An 18,993-nucleotide genomic window follows, 5' to 3' on the forward strand; every position below is an offset into this window, starting at 1 on the left:
TCATCTTTGACTCCAGTGGACGTTCACAATGCTTCACAGAGTTTCCTCATGGATCTCCGGAGAGATTTTGTTCCTCACCGTTGGGGGATATCTACCAAAACCTTGTGTTTACTCAGCCTGCTCGGACCCAGGCAGTGCCCCCCCCCCCCCTTACCTGGCTGACAGCTCCTCGCTGTCCTGCTCTTCTTGGCTCTGGAACCCACAACAACAAGAAACATTCACCTTAAGCATAAACGAACTAACGTCTGAAAACGACCCCAGTCTGTACCGCTATGGTTTAGCTGGAGCAAAGGCTTCAGTGTTAGCTTAGCTTCTGCTAGTTAGAGGTGAGCAGATGTAACCTGATCAAACTGCCTATCAAAGAACTTTATGAAGCAGTTTTTACTGTAACAAAACATGAAATGGCCCAATCAGTAGGTGGAATTTTATATGAACCTGCGTTTGAGTTGACCACTCCAGCAGTGGTGGTTCAGAAGAGCTGGCAGCCGGTGGGACGCTCCAGTCACTCAGCTCTTAGGTTCAAACTACCCAAACAGGTTGTTGTCAACTCAGCGCATCTTAGTGTGCACATTTCAAAATCTCACTTCAGTTCACTCAGATAAATATCATATTTGTACATTTACACTTATCCTACTACTCGTAAACCAATACTAACTTTTGCATTTCTTGAATGTTAAATAGTTTTTTTGGCGTCGGTCCTCTTGTCTCCGTTTTAGAGGAAAGTGCTTGTGACTACATTCTACTTTGTAAACTTTTATTTACTGAACGAATACTTATTTATGCACCTGACCTAATAATAATAATAATGATAATAATAATGATGATAATAACAATTATAATAATAATAATGATAATAATAATAATGATAATAATAATAATGATAATAATAATAATGATAATAATAATAATAATAATGATAATAATAATGATAATAATAATAATGATAATAATAATAATGATAATAATGATAATAATAATGATGATAATAACAATTATAATAATAATAATAATAATAATAATAATAATAATGATGATGATGATGATGACAAATCTCAGTGTACCGACGGTTACTTGTCTTTGTTCTTCTTCTCTCATGTTTTTCGGACACACTCGCGTTCAGTACCTACCGCTGATTTCGAGAATTAACCCTAAAATGCGCGAGAGCCCGTCAAAACTAAACGTGCGCTCGTGCGAAAGTAATTTATCCGTGCTCACGTGTTGCCCTGTCACGCGCGCCACACCGTCCCCCCGTCACTGTAAACGTCATTCTTCCCCTCACTGTAAACACAGTGTTCATCCGCCGCGTGTACAGAGGAAGTAGTGCGAGTCAGAATCTCCGCAAGGGGGGCACCTGAAAAGTGTTTTGTTTTGTTTTCTCCGCCGCGCGGCTTCTCGTGACCACGTTGCGTTAAACCACAACCACAAAGTCACGTCAGAGTAACAGTTCCAACTCCCGGCCCTACAGGCCGGGACTTTTCCGGGTCGGCGTCTACGCTCAGAGACGTCCAAACCTCCAGCACGGCAGCGGTTTGAGGGGCAGCCTCGACTTCCAACTGTTAAACGAGTTAGAACGTAAAATCTGAGCGAGCGGAGCCCCCAAAACATGACAAGCGGAGGGATATAAACACATGACGTCACCCTCAGCCCTTCCTACTTCCCAGTCCGCCATTTTGATTGGTAGCAGCCGGGGGGAGAGCTCCCTCCCATTGGCCCCGCTGCTGTCGGTCAGGCAGCAGTGCCACTCAGGACAGATGAGGCTCCATTTGCCGTAACCAAATAGTTACCTTGTACATCAAGTAGGAAGAATTTGATAATTGGAAGCCCACCGCTCGGCGGAGAGTTACGGTCCTCGCCGCCAACGCAGCTGAGTGCGTCCCCTCGTCGCTGCTAACACATGCGGATGCTCTGCCCGGGTAAGTCGCCAGCTTGTGCCCGGGTTTGACACATTTTTGGGGGGGATTCTTCCTGTGTTTTGGTGGCAACTGTGAGTCCAGACGCGGGTCTGCGGCTGCTTCGGTATCTGGAATGTTTCAGTGGGAGTTGTAAAGTTGTGAAGGAGAGGCGCTGCTCGCTAGTTCGCTAAGTTTACATATTGTTAATAGCGGGATCTGCGTGTTTGTGCGGTGGTAATAACATCCCGCAGCCGGCGGGGCTGCGCGGTGTGCGCAGCGCTGAAGTCTCTCCTCCAGGAGCTGTCAGAAACAATTAACCGCCGACGTCTCTGGAAATGATTTTAGGAAACGCACGTCTGGGTTATCAGGAACTTTTTTTTAGCAAACTGGAAACGAGGAGGGAGGCGTGTTGTGTCCAGCAGCACATCGGATACTTTTACTCAGATCCTTATGTCGAATCATTTTCTTTCATGAGCTCATTTCCGACTATTGTGCCCTCATTACTGCGTGTAATTGCTTTTCTCCCGGGAGAGTGTCATCAAACTTCTAATTTCCTCCTCAAACCCGGAAACCGTCCTGCTCCTGGAAGCAGCCGTGTAATAACGGCATCGATAAAGCAGAATAAGCTCCTGAGGTTCCTGTCCCTGCCATCATCCGGAGCCAGGTGCCCGAGACAATGACAGTTTCTCCGGAGACGAGGCTCGCATGTCAGCCAGGAGGAACTGCTGTCCATGACATCATGATCCAGGGAAGCAGAGGGATGCAGAGATGCCTGCAGGTTCAGGTCCTGCCTGCCAAGAAGGCGTCACATGACCCTGAAGGAGGCAGATTAGAGCGCGTCCGGGGAGAGGGAAGGACATGAGTGGAGGTGTGAGGGTGCATGGGACAGGTAACAGGTGAGGCTGCGTCAGGGAAGGTGACAGGCAACAAATCCAACCCCACTAAACCTGATTCTAGCAGGGATTGTTTAATTATCCAGACTCACGGTTGAGCTTTCTAAATAAAGAGCAGCAAAATGGTAGAGCTTTTTTTTTGTAGGCTTCTGAATACTGTGATGCTGTTGAGACCGTGAAGTTCTCCCGGACACCAGATCAATAGATCACGCTGGTTGCAACTAATGATTGTTTTTCATCATTGAATTGATCACCGATTATTTTAACAATGAACCGTTTTTCCGATGGAATGTTGGGAAATTTTGAAAAACTCTTCTTGGTGGCTATTTCCCAGAGCTCAAAGTGGCGTGTTAAGATTCCTTCTGTTGTCCAACCAACAGTCCAACCCCCCCCCCCCAACTCTCCATTTTTTGGTCATGAATGCCCAAAAAAAAGCAGGTCAGATCTTCTTGTTTGGGAGTCTGGAAGCAGCAAATGCTTGTTGGGACATTTTTGCTAGAATAAACGGTGATAGATTATCAGAGTTGTGACAGCGCTCTAGATTGCAGGAATGAAAATAATAAGGAAAACTGTCGCTGATGGAGGTCCAGGCCTCTGATGTTGTCATTGTGGCGGCTTATCGGTTCCTTTACTGATACCTGGACCCTGATTCCAGGTCCTGAATGATACTTTTGTCTGTTTGATTAAAATCCATTTTAAGGAAATGAATGTTACAAATCTTTAGTTTCCAGCTCTTTATTATTTTCACTCAAAATAGTTAAATACCATGAAAATATAAACCGGTTTACCAAAATGTAGTTCAGCTCTTAATTTTCTCTCTCAGTGCAGTTTTACAGAATAGAAAATCAACTGAAACTAAATAAAAATAAAGCCTCCACATGTGAGCTCTTGTGAAAAGACAGCACGTGAAATAAGATCAGACAAGACGAGCCTGCACTCGTCCCACAGTGGGGACACTGGCGAAATGGAATAGTGGACGTGCATGTGTGGGTTTTACTTCCTCCTGAGAAATAATGAAGCCTCATCAGAGTGAGAACTTCTGCCCCGCCAGTTCTTTCCCTCCTCTCGTCCCTCTGTTCTGCTTTAAAGCTCCTTTACACCTTCAAGTGTTTTACCTGTGTGAACGTCAGCGGCCGTCAGATGCAAGCGGCATGTAAAGCTGCGCAGCTCTCCAGTTCATTGCTAGAGCTGCATACTGAGCGTGATTGCCTCTTGCAGTGGAAGGTTGTCCCCCTGCTGCCACCGCCGCCGATGATGAGCCACATCCTCCTGTGTTTGTGTCCAGTTTCACCACCTCTCTCTCTCTCTCTCTCTCTCTCTCTGTGTCTTCTCATCCTGCCTTTTTTCCCCTCTGTCACTGTCAAACAAACAGGGATGGTAATGAGATCCTTCATCCATTCTCTTTCTGTGTGGAAAAGTAAGTCCATTCATGTTTTAGGTGTCAAGAGAATGTTAGCTGTCATGCAGGTTTTCTTAGTCAAAGGAAAACTCTGCGAAAACCCGTGTGCTCGGTGCTGACTCGGTCCGGTAACAAGCACATCTGTTGATACATGGAATTCCTGGAATTTAGGCCGTGCTGTTTAAAAAGATTTCCGTCAAATTCTTGATCAGAAAACCCACTCACATAAAAACCAGGTGTGTGCATGTGATGGGAGCGAAGAGAAAACCGTCCCTGTGGGATAGCATCTGCTCCACATGCAACGTTCAGACCTGCTCAACTCAGTTGACTTAAGACTTCCAGGGGCTTACAAGGGCGGCGATGTTCCTATAGGAAGCTGATAAACACAATAGTTAGCGACCAGAGTGGAGTGAACCGTAGCCTGCGTGTGCTGTTAGAGTAAAAATAAGAAGATAGACACATGGGAAATTCTGCTCTCAGTTGCGTTTGTCTGGTGCACTGTAGACATGTACAATCAGGCTATGAAATTTTACTGGAGTTTTTGCAGCATTTTGTGACATAATACGGCAGTCAAACAGCTTTACGACACTGGTCCAGCTACAACCCCTCTCTAGGGTCAGTTTCCTGCATTTTGAGCTAGAAAAGCCACAAGATTTACCGACATGGCGGAAATGGCTTCATGTCAAATTCTGGAAGGAGACTTAGAACGTAGTGATGTAATGTGGGCGTGTCTTAAGTCCTAAAGCCTGGTTTATGCTTCCGCGTCGCGTCAACGCAGAAGCATAAACCAGGCTTAAGACTTTGCCTTGTGAACGTAGCCGTGTCTGACATCTGGGAGCGGTCGCTGGTCAAGCCCCTCTCTTGCTGCGAGGTTCCGGAGGTGTTGACGTGTGAGTAGGAGCTCACTCGCTGCATCTTTAAATGCACTTTTTACTTGTTTTTTTCCATAAACATTGAAACATCTCAATACACTGTGAAAGTTTGATTAAATCTCAAAACGTTTCTAAAAAGTTTGTTACGCTTGGGAGGTGTCAGAAACGCTGGTTTATCGGTTCACAATTATAATGGACTTGATGATGCGTGATGGTCAGGGCTCATGGTCGTCAGCTCCCTGTAGCTTCTACTTCTACAGAGGTTGACGGGAAAATTAGCGCCATCTGCTGCTTATCTCCATCAACCAACTCCTCACATCTGCAGAGCTGTAGTGGTTGCAGATGTGCATAAATTCACATTTTCTTTGGTTGATTTCCTGAAAATTGGGTTGACACATACGATACATTTGAATGGAAACCTGACGACAGTCAATGAAAGGAACTGATAGGTTCTGCTCATCAAACCCTTGGGATTGGGTTCTAGAGTCCCGTCTCTACTAATACTGACATGAAACTGCTCCAAAAACCACGATCTTTGCGTTGTTTCTGATGAACACACACGCACACACACTCAGACATCAGTTCATCTCATCTCTTCAGGTGAGATCACGTGACCATGCCGACTCAGTGGCCTCATTCTGACATTGTTGGAGGCCTGTATCATCCTCACCATCATCACCATAATCTTCTCTGGTGAGGACAAACCAAGTCAATACTGCGCTCTGGTTGGAGATACGCTACCTCTCTCTCTCTCTCTCTCTCTCTCTCTCTCTCGCTCTGTCTCTCTTTCTGTACGTCACATTCATGCAGCCCGGCGTCTCTCTGGATCCTCAAGGAGACTCACTTCACTCGTGTGCTCAACCACAAACACGATCCATAAATTGAACAAAATAATGTAACCAGACTTGTTTGGTGAAAAGGGGCTTAAGCTCCAGATAACTTGTGGGCTTAGCTGCAGTAATGGGCTTTTGTGTCCCTGAGAAGCATGACTGCAGGCCAAGCTGTACGCCGCTCTCCTCGACGGCGCCATGCCAGGACAGAACTTAGAGACAGTCTTTTAAAGTAGAAAATGAATTCTGCTCAACGTTGGTCCAGGCCAGGTCTGTGAGGAAGTAGGAACAGGATTTTTCCTCGCTGACGTTCAGCCATGTGCTCCATCGTGTGCTTGGTTGGCGGCAGCCAAAACACAGCAGGGGGATAAAAACCCTCCTTGCCTTGGCTAATTTGAGGAAGTACAATCATTCCCTCCTGCTGCAGCTTCCTGTTGAAATGCAAACACAGGCGGTCAGCCGATGTGCTCTCCAGACATCACACACAGCGTCAGTGTCAGTCACAGGCACGGTGGTGATGAGTGCGCGCCATGCCAGTGGTCAGTTGGGGGTCTTTTCATTCATCGGCCTTGTGATTGTTATTGCAGCAGTGTAACCCGTTGAAAGCCGGACCTTAACACCGTTGAGCTCTGCTCTGTTTTTTGCCGCTGACCTTGAGAAACAGGTCAACATGAATATGCTGCCTACTGGCCGTTGCTCTGGAGGCGGATCGCTCTCATCAGCTGGTCCAGGGTTGTTTTCTGGGTGTTGCTTTTTCTCAAGATTGTCTCAACTGTAGAAGTGTAAATGCTCAACTACGGTCATGTGATTATGCATAGGGTCTATAACTCTCATTTTATAGACATGGTGGTGAGATGGATGTCCAATCCTGGTTGTTACTTTAAAATTAACACCAAACATGCGATGCACGTACTAACGACAAGCCTTTTAATTGTTCTCCTCAACAATACAGCCGATCACTGTATCACAGTAGGTTTTATTTCGCTCGGTATTGATTATTGTTGCACACACTCAGGACACGGACACATGGTCAGCTGAAACTCCTCCTACACACTCCACCCACCACTGGCATTGTCTCGCGATACCGGAAGATCTCCTCCAACCACGGTGGGAGGTTTTCTAAATGTCCTGTTGAACTTGTCAATGACGCATGTCCACAACACCCCCTACAGTCCCAGTGAATGAAACAAACCAGCTAGTTAGCAAATGCACAAATTACTTTCTTCAGGATTTTGTCACTGTGATGGGTATTTTCCCCCCTCTATTTTTAAAATGTCATTATAATGCAAGATAATGAAAATACCCTTTTGATCTGATGAGATCTGAATGTGTTTTGATAGTTAAGCAATTCTTTTAGACAACTTCAAGCCAAAAGCTTGGTTGGCGTCTTCCTCTCAAATGTGAGGATGCCAAAACTACAGTACTGTAATGGGCCTCTTTACTATTTTCGATTTTATAGACAAAACAATTTACTGATAACTCCCCGTCGATAAAAGACTGATTAGTCGCTGCATAGATTTGATGAAATGCTAACGAACGGCAGCTCCCCATCCTGCTGTGGGTGTGAACGCTCCAGCACGAAGAGAGAGAGGAAGAACGAGGTCCACATCAAGCATCTGAGTCGGGCTAAAGAGTGCAGCAATGCATTAATTCCCCGACAGGTTTTCCAGAGGACTCCATTAGTCAAGGCCCACCAGACTGTCACAGCCGAGCTCAGGACCTTGGCATGCGCTGTAATTTTAACGGGGGTCTAATTTTCACTAATCAATTTGTTTGTTGGCCAAGCTGAATATTGATGGTCTTTAATCACTGCTGGAGCCGAGGTTGCATTTGCAAGTGAGAGAGAAAAATAGCATCAGTGTGCTGTATATTCCAGCCGAGGCTCCCGCTGAAGGGAGCCACTGGAGGTGGTCGACGGCGAGCCACTGATTTGGCTATTTGCCGTGATACTCGGCCAGTAGGACAGCCTCAGTGCTGGACGTGTGTTTTCCATGCGACTGACCCGTGCTCCGGTCCCAGGACAGAACAAACATGTGAGCCGGGGTTAGACAAGCACGCCGCCTTTGCTGCTGTCAAACTGTAGCCTCGTAGCGCCAGGCGTGCTCCTTTCAAATACAGCGAGTGTTTCAGATGAAAGGAGCGTTTACAATCTGCTCTTGCTCCTCGTGGCCTCTTTGTGTGCTGATTCTTGGTCAGATTCTGTCCACGGCTGTTCCCACGCTGAGTGAGGAGAACAGGAAGAACTCGGCCGCTCGGCAGGCCTCTGCCTTCTGCTATTATGGCTGTGATTCAATCATTGCAGGGCAGTGCTTTACACTAGAAACGTCCTCACTCGCTCAACTCTAATGGAGCTCAGAGCCAAAGGTGTTTCTGTGCAAAGAGGAGACCATGAGCCACTCAGTGCAGGAAAGAGCGGTGGCAAGCCTCACCTCTCCATCCATTCCCACATTTTTCAAAATGGCTTCGCCTCTGTTTGCAGCCGTGGACGCATCACACAGGGCGGAGGAACCAGGTTGGGTGAGATCGGACTCTCCTGGCGCTGCGGTTTGTTTTCTTTGGCTGGAAGCACAGTGGAAAAGCTCTGGGTGTAACAGTTGTGGAGTTGATTTATTTTTAGTCTCACATGCCCAAATTAAGGCTTCTCACCGTAGGAACGCCAAGCACTCGCTAGGTGGCATGAACGTTTACAGGGAAGCCCGCCTTTTGGTCCGCTGTGGACTCACAGATTTAAATAAAAATTTTATAACAGCTTTGATGGCAATGTCATTTTTGAGCTCAACAAAAGTAGAAGAAGAGAAATATAGAAAACAAATTGTTGCTTTGTGCAGGTGGAACAAAATATCGATACTGCGATGTATCGAAAATTTAGTTGTTCTCACGTTTAGAACTGTGATATGAAGTCTGTCTAAACCAGAGGTTAGAAGCAAGTTATAAATCCCAGTTCTTCCCTACATGTCAGTCGTCGGTTCTACGTTGAACCTGTTCATTTCATTTTTCTTGTCAATCTCATTCTCTTTAATCTGAACCTCCTCACAGGAAATTAAAAACCAAAAATGGAGAACATATCAGGAAACTCGTATTCATCACAACTCGCATCACTTCTGCCGGCTCCGTTCCAACCCGCTAAGCTAGCAGGATCGCTCAGCTCGGACCTTCATGGTTTTTAGTGTTTGAGTAAATAAGTGATGCTTGTTTAACACTAGAAAACACCTCCTCACTGATTTACAGCGCTAGCGGATGGTGTAGGCTGAATTAATCTGATAATCTTTAGGCAGCGCTGAGGATTGACTTCTTTTGCCGTCAGCTGGCAGAATTCTGGATCAACTAATGAACTTGAAAATGAACTGATTCAAGTTCTTCTGACATGGAGAAACAAGAATGCCGCCTGTCCCCTGAGTGAATCGCTACGGTGGTTTATTTAACTTTATTTAAACGTTCAGTGAGGATGGGAAAGGGAATTGTCACACAGCCTCTGGTATTTTTCTGTTGCTCTTTCATTTGATGCTTTTATTGAGATAATCATTAAAGACAGTCCTCTGGGTTTTGGTGCTGCAACAGACTGCAATTTGTCTTGGTTTTAGCGTAACACATTCAGAGAAACTGTTCTGTCAGCGTCCAGAGGGTCAAACAAATGTCAAACACGTCCGCATGTACCCATGTTAAATTTAGCATTCAATATTTAACAAACCGATGATTCAATCTTGAAGTGCATCACTATTTGATACGTCGAGCTCTTAAGATGACTCATTTATTTAACAGAATCCCTAAATTTCCTTCACTTTTGTGTCAGCAGTCGCATTTAAAGCTTCTCGTCAGCCCCCTCAAACACTTTCTCTTTTCAATCAAACGTTTGATTTCTGAATTCACAACGGCATCTTTGGGAGTGCCCACAAGTGACAGCCTGGTTAAACTTTGTTCACAAACACAGCAAAGTTGGGGTTGAGTTCTGCAACACAATCAAACCTCCTCCAATGTCACTGGATGCTGTCGGGACCCCTTTAAATGACAGCATCTTTGCCGTGATCCTCTCAACCTTTGCAGGATACAAAAAACCCTTTTCACCTAACAAAGCCACTAAGTTCTTAAATATTCAGCGTGGCCTAACAAAAGTACAAGAATTTAGTTGTCACGTATAAAAACTGTCTAAAAACAGCAATATTATGTTTGAAAGGCAAATTAACTTAAACCAGACGAGACTTTCTATGCCAGCCTGTGATATTTCTTTTGAGACTTGGTGCCACGGACTTGTTTCATGTGGAACCATCAAGCTCTGAGGTTTAGGGTCGGCTGTCAGAAGTGTTTACATCAGGACCGGGGATGGGAATGATGAGTTCGTGGAGGTCCAGTGCTCCCAGTGACCATCGTCCTTCAACGTCCTTCGGTCTGAAGGTGAATTCACAGAGCATAGAGGAACCAAGAGAGAGAGAGAGAGCTTCTAGTAGCTTTAAATTCTGCTTTTCTGGAGTATTTTGCCTTTGACTTTAGTGACAGAGGGGAACCGGATGAAAGTTACATGTCGCACTCAGTCACATGGGTGACTGTGCGTCACACTTATTCATTTGAGATGACATCACCTCAATATGACCCTCACTGGTAAAGGATAAATGCCCGCGATTCACTGTGTTCATCGTGGCGGATAGGTGACGGATCTCCGTTCCGGCTGCGTGAAAGTAATCGAGAACTGTTCTAAGTACAACAATTGCAGGAGGTTTCTTCAAACGCTGCTCCTGATGTTCTGAGTGGATGGTTATGACCTCCTCCTAGGAGATCATGTGATTAGCACAGCATTCTGTTCGCGGGAAAGACCCTCAAGTTTTGGATGGATTTTGATGAAAGTGGCAGAATGGCAGAAACTTCCTGTTGGACATAGTGAGCTTGAAAAACATCAAGTCTATGAAACGTGATGTGAAAATGCTTGAAGGTTGCATTGTGATCAGACCAGCTTGCTATGTTGCGGTTCTGTGGAACAGTGCGAGGGAAAACTTGGGTCCCGTGTTCCTGTCAGCACTGACCACCGACTGACACCACGGCCGAAATGATCACCAACTCTCTGTGGTTCACCACAAATTTTCCTCCTCCACATAAAGCGAGCACAGCAGAGAATTCCTGTGAGGATGGCGTCAGTGGAAGGAGGGCAGCAGGGCGGCCTGGCCTGTCTTGTAATCTGAAAGGTCACAGGACTTTAGGTGAAGGGCGCAGCAGCAGCACACTCACTCCTACCTGCTCACCCGCATCGCTAAAACAAACTCCTCTGATTTCCTCGATTGTAGCGTGAATTCCGTTGTGTTCCATTGAGACTCAGCAGGTCTGCGTGGTGCAGTCTGTCGATGAAGGCAGGTTACATAAAAGTGACGGAAACAAAGAATTAAAAAAGTGGAAATTCCTGTTGTTCATTTCAGCTAAAAATACCCTCGTCACAGCACTAAAAATATCCTGCCTGCCTTGGAAGATATTGCTGTAAATAACCCACTTTGGAGCCAAACAGCAAATCTTTGCTGACCTCCCTTTGGCTGGAAACAGACAAGCAAATGAAAACAGTGAATGACGGGAGCGCCTCTTCTCATCAGGGATTATAGAATCTGTAGGAATCTCTCATTAGATTTCATTTCCAGGGGTCTGGGCTGTTTTATCCTTTTACTTCCTTCCTTTTAGCTGCAACCTTTTATCCAAATTTAGCTGTACGGTCCATCGTTGAAATATATGAACCTGAGAGGTCATCCCAAGTGAAGCGGGCCAAAGCTAGCTCTGGGTGTGTGGTGGGATCAGAGGCCGTTGGTCCTGGATCAAGACTCAACCCACTAACCTACTATGTAGGTTAAATGCAACTTAAACTGTACACAATTTACAGGATTAACCTTAAATAGCAGGAGCTGAGTGGGGACAGCATTCTCAGAGTTGCTGTGCCACGCAAAAAACCTTTTGTCTGGCTTGACCTTGACTCGGTCGCAGTGTCAAAATCCACTTAAACCGCAATGGGAATCCATTTAGTTCAGCTTCTGGCAACCCTCAGCAAAACAGCCTTTTATTTAAAATTCCATTATGTTCTCAATAGTCTTGGAGCTTTGGAAAAGCGAATTAAAGCAAGAAAAGAAGGGCCATTTGAATCGGTTTCCCTCTTGATTCTCTGTACTTTTTACCTCAAATGTTCCATTTTTAATGTTTATGAATTCTGTGCTTCAAAAGAACATGCCATCTTTTAGGAAGCGTCTCTTAAAGTCCACCGTCCCCCAGAGACAGACAAGAAGATAGTTCTTGGCCCTTCTATAGGGAGCTCAGGTCCAGGCTAGTTAGCTTAGCCCAATGGCTGGTGGTGGGTGGGAAGTGTTAGCATCAGCTAGCTCAGGTCCAGGCTAGTTAGCTTAGCCCAATGGCTGGTGGTGGGTGGGAAGTGTTAGCATCAGCTAGCTCAGGTCCAGGCTAGTTAGCTTAGCCCAATGGCTGGTGGTGGGTGGGAAGTGTTAGCATCAGCTAGCTCAGGTCCAGGCTAGTTAGCTTAGCCCAATGGCTGGTGGTGGGTGGGAAGTGTTAGCATCAGCTAGCTCAGGTCCAGGCTAGTTAGCTTAGCCCAATGGCTGGTAGTGGGTGGAAGTGTTAGCATCAGCTAGCTCAGGTCCAGGATGCTGGTGTGTCCAGCAGGAATCCTCCTCCTCCTCATCATCATCAGTAGCAGCAGTCGCTCTTCTAGTCCTCAACAAACCTTTGGTTCTGTTGACCCAAGTTCCAGTGGAGCTTTGGAGGTGCTGCGTCAAATCACTGCTCCCAGTCAGGAAAGTAGTTCCGGCTACGTGTTTGATTCTACCACTCCAATGTCTCCTCGTGTTAAACTGGTATTTATCACCAAGGCTACACACAACCCTCCTGCTATTAATGCAGGCAGAGAGGGAGCTACGCTAACCCTTCCCACCCACTACCAGTCATTGTGCTAAGCTAACTAGCCTGGGACTCAGTTTCTTAATGCAAGACTGAGAAGAGAAGGGTCTTCTCATCTGACTCTTGGGATGATGGACAACAAAAGACTTTCCCTACAAGTTAAAGCAGAAATAGTCAAAGAATGAGCAAACATAATCGGGCCTGAGCCCGGGGTTGTTTTTATGGGTATGGTATAAATACTTATTAAATAATGTTAGCCAGGGCCGGCCCTAGCCATTGTGGTGCCCTAGGCGAGATTGGGATTTGGTGCCCCCGACAAACATCAGGGACCACAATTGTTTCAAGACAAAAAATGTATTTTTGTATATAAAAATGACTTAACAAACAAAGGAACATATCAAAGAATGAATACATTATGGAATATTAACAACTACCTCCCTTTTTGAAACGTTATTTTGATTAACCTAATATCAACATTATTAACAAAGTCACTCAGTCCCCAACGTACCTCAACATATTTTTCTATCGGGCTTTCTTTTCCTCCTCCTCTGTCCTTTGTGTCGCCCTAGGCGACCCCCTATGTCGCCCATACCTTAAGCCGGCCCTGATATTAGCAAACAGCTAACTGATCATATGTGTTTTTATAGTTTGTAGTAAGGAAAGAGTGGTTTTATACAGACACACAGTTTGGAATGTAGTTGGACAAATGTTTTCTACACTTCCGTGTGAAGGTCAGAAGTCAAGGTCGTGTTAGCTCGTTAGTTAGCTTTGCTGCAGCAGCTTCTGAGTGTTTTCGCTGGAACGCAGTGAAGCAGGTGAGCGTGTTGAAGCTCTGGCAGTCCCTCTGATGTTCGCTCAAAAACACAAACTGTCCTACTTTATATATCACAGTGGTGACATCAGTCGTCTTGTTACCATTTCATCACGTGTGGGAGATGTTTCATTCCTCCAAACTCAATATTTCATAACACAGCTGGAGTTTAAGGCTACTGGTGGAGTCAGAGATGCAGGAGGAGCAGCAGAAACCAGAAGAACAGCCAGCGATCGACTGCATTATATTTGGCTTGGATTAAGGCTTCTCTCTCTGTCAATGACTCAAGCTGCAGTCTTCTCCAAGCACACTGAAGGTTCACCGGTTCATCTGGTATTGTTGCCAGGGAGCTCCAAGAACAATAAAAGATTATAAAAGACAAAAGAAGAAGCTGGGAAGAGGATCAAGGAGTTCTGCACACCTACAAGACCGGAGGGAGCTTCGACAGATATATAGAGGAGAAAATGCCATACATCTGTTGCTAGCTCAGATGCATCATTCAGTATTCAGGATCCATGGATCACTGCCTCCAGAAGCAGAGACGTTTCATAATCAAAGGTCCTTTGCTCAAAAGTTGAATAGTAACTTTTGCCAGGAATCATTTTGTTACAGCAGGTGCCAACACTTTCAAAGGGTGGAGAACCCGTTTGCTGCACAGAAGGAGGCAGAAGAAATACTGCTTACACTGCTGGCATCCATGTTTACTGCAAATTAGCTCTAAAACCGCCCTTACGTGGGATTATATTTTAGTTATTTGCGTTTGCAACCCAGCTAACACTTACAGTAAAAAATAGATGCATGAGTAATCAGACACACCATTGTTAGCTTATATGGTTCTGACTGAATGCCAGCATATTTAGTTTTTGGTTGCACCACATTCCCTCAGGTTTTGTCTAATTTGAGGCGTCTCCCCAAAGTTGCTTTCCGGCTTTCGTTCTATTCCTCTTTGCTGGTTAGTTCAGGACACTCGCTGCCAAATTTATCCTGATGTAAGATTAAATTGCCATGCCAACATTTTGGGAAATTTTGCTTTTTTGGGGGAGGACCTGAGTTACAATGGAGCGTTTGAGCGGCTGTGTAAAATCACTGCATCCAGTCAGAAAAGTAGTTCCCACTAGTTTTTTTCTGACAGTAATACCAGTATCCGCAAAGTTTCCAATACTGCAAAAAAATGCCGTAATTGAATGGTCGATGATGCAGCAGCTAACATTTGCCCAAGTGCCAACTTTCACTACTGGAAATCTCTTTTTTTCTCCTTCACCTCTGTAAAACGAGTAGTTGCCGATGGTAACACAGTCGGCCATTTGGCAATGTTTTCCACAAGACTAGGTTAGTAGTTTATAGGTCTTAAAGATTATATTGAAATATGTAAATAATTTTCAATGCACTGGTACTGGAGCGGTACTCAGTTTCAGCAGACACTCAAAGTTCAGGTACCAGAATCGGAACAGTGGTCTTGAAACATCTGCAGTTCCATGTGTCTGATGGCAGAATTACCATGTGGCGTCCGTGTAGATTGTTTCACAATGAAGTTGCACACAAACCTTGTTATATTTATGCAGGCAAGAGAAAAGTCAATGTGATGACCTTTGAGGGGATACGCTAACACTTCCACCCACTGCCTTTTATTGTGCTAAGCTAACTGGTGGGAGCCGATCTCTGCCTGCAGAGGGTTGCAGCCCCCTAATAATGCAGCACAGAGGGCAGAAGGATCTTCTTCTCTGGCTCTGGGACGGTGGACAGTAAATGTAGATCCCAAAAAGTTGGTGTGTTCCTTTAATGCAGCCAGTTTTTGAGCTGTCAATTGGCCTCTTGCAGGCTCCGGATCCAAGATTGGAATCTGCCTAAAAAGCTGTGACTTTAATCACTTCATTCGCCAGTCGCAGCGAGGAGAGGAGAAATAAGTATTGGGAGACTCAGCGGCAGTGTGAAGGCAGCCGAGTGCCGTGCCACCATACTGACGGGGTTACGATGGCGTGAGAGCAGGGGCTGCTGGCCAGCGCTCCGCCACAGCTGAAATAGCAAGCAGCAGAGCCAGGAGCTGAAACACAACACCCCCCCTCCCTTCCTAAAGCTCCTTCTCTTTCTTCTTCTTCTCTCTCGCCTTCTCACCTCACTCCCTCACCCTGGTTCACTTTGATCTCGCGTCCCAGTGTTTTCCTGCTCTTCATCATCATCATCATCTAACCTCTGCTATATCCCTCCACCCCCCCACAATCCCATGGAATTACTCCCACACCTCTCCTCTGCTTCCAATCGAGCGCAGCGAGAGGTTACAGCCTCATTTGAATATTTGAATGTATATCAACCTCGTTCTCGCTGGGGCGTGGCGTCGTTTTACGGTTGCACAGCTGTGGCGGTGTTATGGGACCATCTGTGCAGGGCTCATTAAGCTAGCCACAAGCTAACGTGGGGAAGGAGCGGGCCGAGCTGGAGAGAGGCAGCTTACACTTCCTTCTACCTGTGTTGTAGGATATCTCGGAATGGTAGACGAAGAAGAGGAACCTGAAGAATCTCTTCTCCCCTCTCTTCATGTTTGTGCACGTGATGACTCCAGGCATGTGCACGTTCATGCATGAACACACATAAAGAACACTGTATATGTGCTCATGAGTGCCAGTTCTACTGAAGTGTAAAATGTGAGCGCTGTTGCACATCTGCGTGAAGGTGATTTTCACTCAGATGTTTATGGTGAACAACTTTTGATACTTGACAGTTCAAGACTCTGAAATCAAAGAAAATCAGTAACTTAGGAGTAAAACCCACACTTGAGACCAACATTTTGTAAAACTGCTTTGAGTAGAAAAATGCCACAGTGCTGAAACGTGACTCGAGAGTTGAAAATTAAGATGAACACTTATCTTACTTGTTTGTCTTGTCGTTGTTTTTTTTAGCAATGAAACAGTTTTTAGTGCGCGAAAATGTCGAGCTGACAATTAAAAGACAAGATTTGCAACGTAACGTGTCCTTTTTTGAAGTATTTAAAAAAAAAAAGCGTCACTCAGGAACTGGTATAAATATTGGAGGTTTTTGACAATACCCTACCCAGGGCGTTACCCAGGCAGCCCCAATGTATTAAAAGTATGGGAGGGATGCACCTGAAGCTGCTGATAGTGTGGAGGAAGCTAGCCAGACTAGCTTCACCTGCTGTGGACCAAACCACCCCTTCAGCCTCCACGAGCATTGAATTGGCACGTTAAGACTCTTGTTACATTCTGTCCTCAACAAGTCTTCAACCATCTTAGAATTCTTGTCACTCTTAAATTTCCAAACTCACCCCATAGCCTTTTGAGAGAGGGTCTTTGCAGTTCTAAGCTATCGTTTGGACGAATTCGTACTGGGGTAGAATTGTGGTATCATGTGAGTGTTGCTGAATAGTTTAGATTCTCTGCCAGAAGTGGCTGTAGGTCTACAGAGGAGTTAATATTTGTGTATCATATCCTGTTGCTCCTGCTCTTCTTCCACAGAAATGTCATTGTCTCTCTTTTGGATCTACTAAAACAGTCCTACAAGTCATTAAATGTTTGCTCAGAGAGTGGGAAGATACCCTGATGGCTCTTTAAAATGCTGCTAAGCCCCATTCTCTACTCTGATGTTCAAACGGAGCTTGCGGCGTCAGCGAGGAGCACTACCGCCGTGCTTTCAGTCGATAGAGAGTGTACTTGTTTTGTGGCGGGCCGTGTCAGCGCAGGCATTAGATAACGTTTTATTTGATGGTGTTCAATGGCTGACTCGTCCTCACCTCTCGCCCAGGCCTCTCCTGCTCTCCAGCCCACACACGCTCCCATGTAAGACCAAAGAGACGCACAGACATCCACCCACTGATGCTCACGCACACACACGCACACACACACACACACACACACACACACACACACACGCACACACACACACGCTTTGGCTCTGCGTCGTCCCTCTGGAGAATTCTGGCAGTTGTTTATGTTATTGAGCTGGTTATCACATTACAGCTGGAACACCACCAGGCTCGCAGAGAACGAGTCCTCCCGCTTCCCCAAGAAACGACGCGAAGGAGAAACGAGTGCAGAGGGTGGACGAGTCACGCACATCACACTCGTCAGCATCATTAGGTGTCTTCATTAGTGTGACTGAACCCTCAAATAACAAGCCGCTTCCTCCAGAAACACACTTGAGATCTGAAACATCTGTTGGGACGACAATGTCTGTCATTGTTTTCCTGAAACACATATGACTCGTACGAAAGCGATTTAGACGATCTGCCAGCTATATGACTAATATTTGGCTGAGAAAGCATAAAAACTAGTGTTTTGGAGGGGTCGCGGTCTTGGTTATGACAAAGCAGCCGTAGCGTTTGGAAGAATGCAGGAGTTGAATAGCGGTCTCTGGTGTACTGTTGCAGTGCCGCACCACAAGTGGTGAACATTGATGTTTCTCATAACTCATATATTTGTGTGTCTGTGGTACTCAAAACAACCTGGTGGAACGTTTTCCTTCCTGCTCTGCCGCTACACCTCTAACGACATCGATATTGGTTAGTCATTATTTCATTCGGCCCACAGCAGCTGACTGAAACAGACCCAATGCACATTTCTTTCATCACAACAAACCCTCAGTTTGCTTAAATTCGTTTTCACATTTAAGTGGAAGTGCAACTGGTGGCTGCTGGTTACTTGGTTTTTGGATGTCCACGTCATGGCAGTGAGACCTTGTGATCCTGAAGGCTGCATTGCCTCAGTAAAGCCAGTTGTTAGCGTCTCTAACCTGACAAGTGTAGTTGATGCATCTCTCAGAGGGCAGCAACTCGCTTATTCAGTTTTCCCTCATTTGCATTGAGTTGCGCTACCCAAATATACATGAATATTAATTAATCATTTCCTCACACAGTTGGCGGCGGGTTCCTATGTGAATTTTGGAAGAAAGGAAGGAATAACAGATTTGTTGGTTTAAAAACTTTAGGAAACTCCCTTTTTGCTGGGTTTCGCTCACGCAGCAAGAATACATAATCCTGAGATGTTTTTCTCTTTCACCCCATGGTTTTCTCTCCCAATCCAAAGAACTGCTGCGCTTTCAAATCCCCTCTCTTCTTCCAGGCTTTTTACAAAAGATTCTGCCTGTGTTCCGCCACAGTTCACTTTGCAGCTAACTTTGTATGACAAAAGTGTTGCAATAATGTTGAGGTTATATTCAAAAGTCTTCAGTGACGGAGTCTTTCGAGCTCCCCATCGAGGAAACCCTGTGCTGGAAACTCAGAGGTAGATTATATCCTGTCTTAAGCGTGACCTCAGGATTAGAGAGTCCACATTACGTGGTCAAACTGTCGTATATGATTGTACGCAGTGGTGATTGCGGTGAAAACCTAGGTATTGTGGGTTAAAATGATTATGGATTAACATGACAGTGTGTTCCTCCCTTCACAGTAATGCCGCCACCGGCTCCAGTGAAGCAAA

The 18,993-nt window shown here is 45.5% G+C and overlaps 1 protein-coding gene across 12 annotated transcripts in view; it reads left to right on the plus strand.

Moving 5' to 3' along the window:
• Positions 1–1,678: 1,678 nt before the first annotated feature.
• mef2d (myocyte enhancer factor 2d) overlaps positions 1,679–18,993 on the plus strand; it is a 90,982-nt gene continuing 73,667 nt past the window's right edge. For 8 of the 12 annotated variants that reach the window (XM_086217625.1, XM_086217614.1, XM_086217618.1 and 5 more), the window contains exon 1: positions 1,679–1,913. The gene's annotated coding sequence lies outside the window, so the exon portion shown is untranslated. The remainder of the gene's footprint in view (positions 1,914–18,993) is intronic. The other 4 variants (XM_086217615.1, XM_086217619.1, XM_086217622.1 and 1 more) reach the window with 2 other exon arrangements.

Source organism: Aulostomus chinensis, chromosome 11, assembly GCF_037954235.1.
Source record: "Aulostomus chinensis isolate RoL2024-O1b breed Wild chromosome 11, RoL_Achi_v1.0, whole genome shotgun sequence".
In the NCBI taxonomy this organism is placed as follows: Eukaryota; Metazoa; Chordata; class Actinopteri; order Syngnathiformes; family Aulostomidae; genus Aulostomus; species Aulostomus chinensis.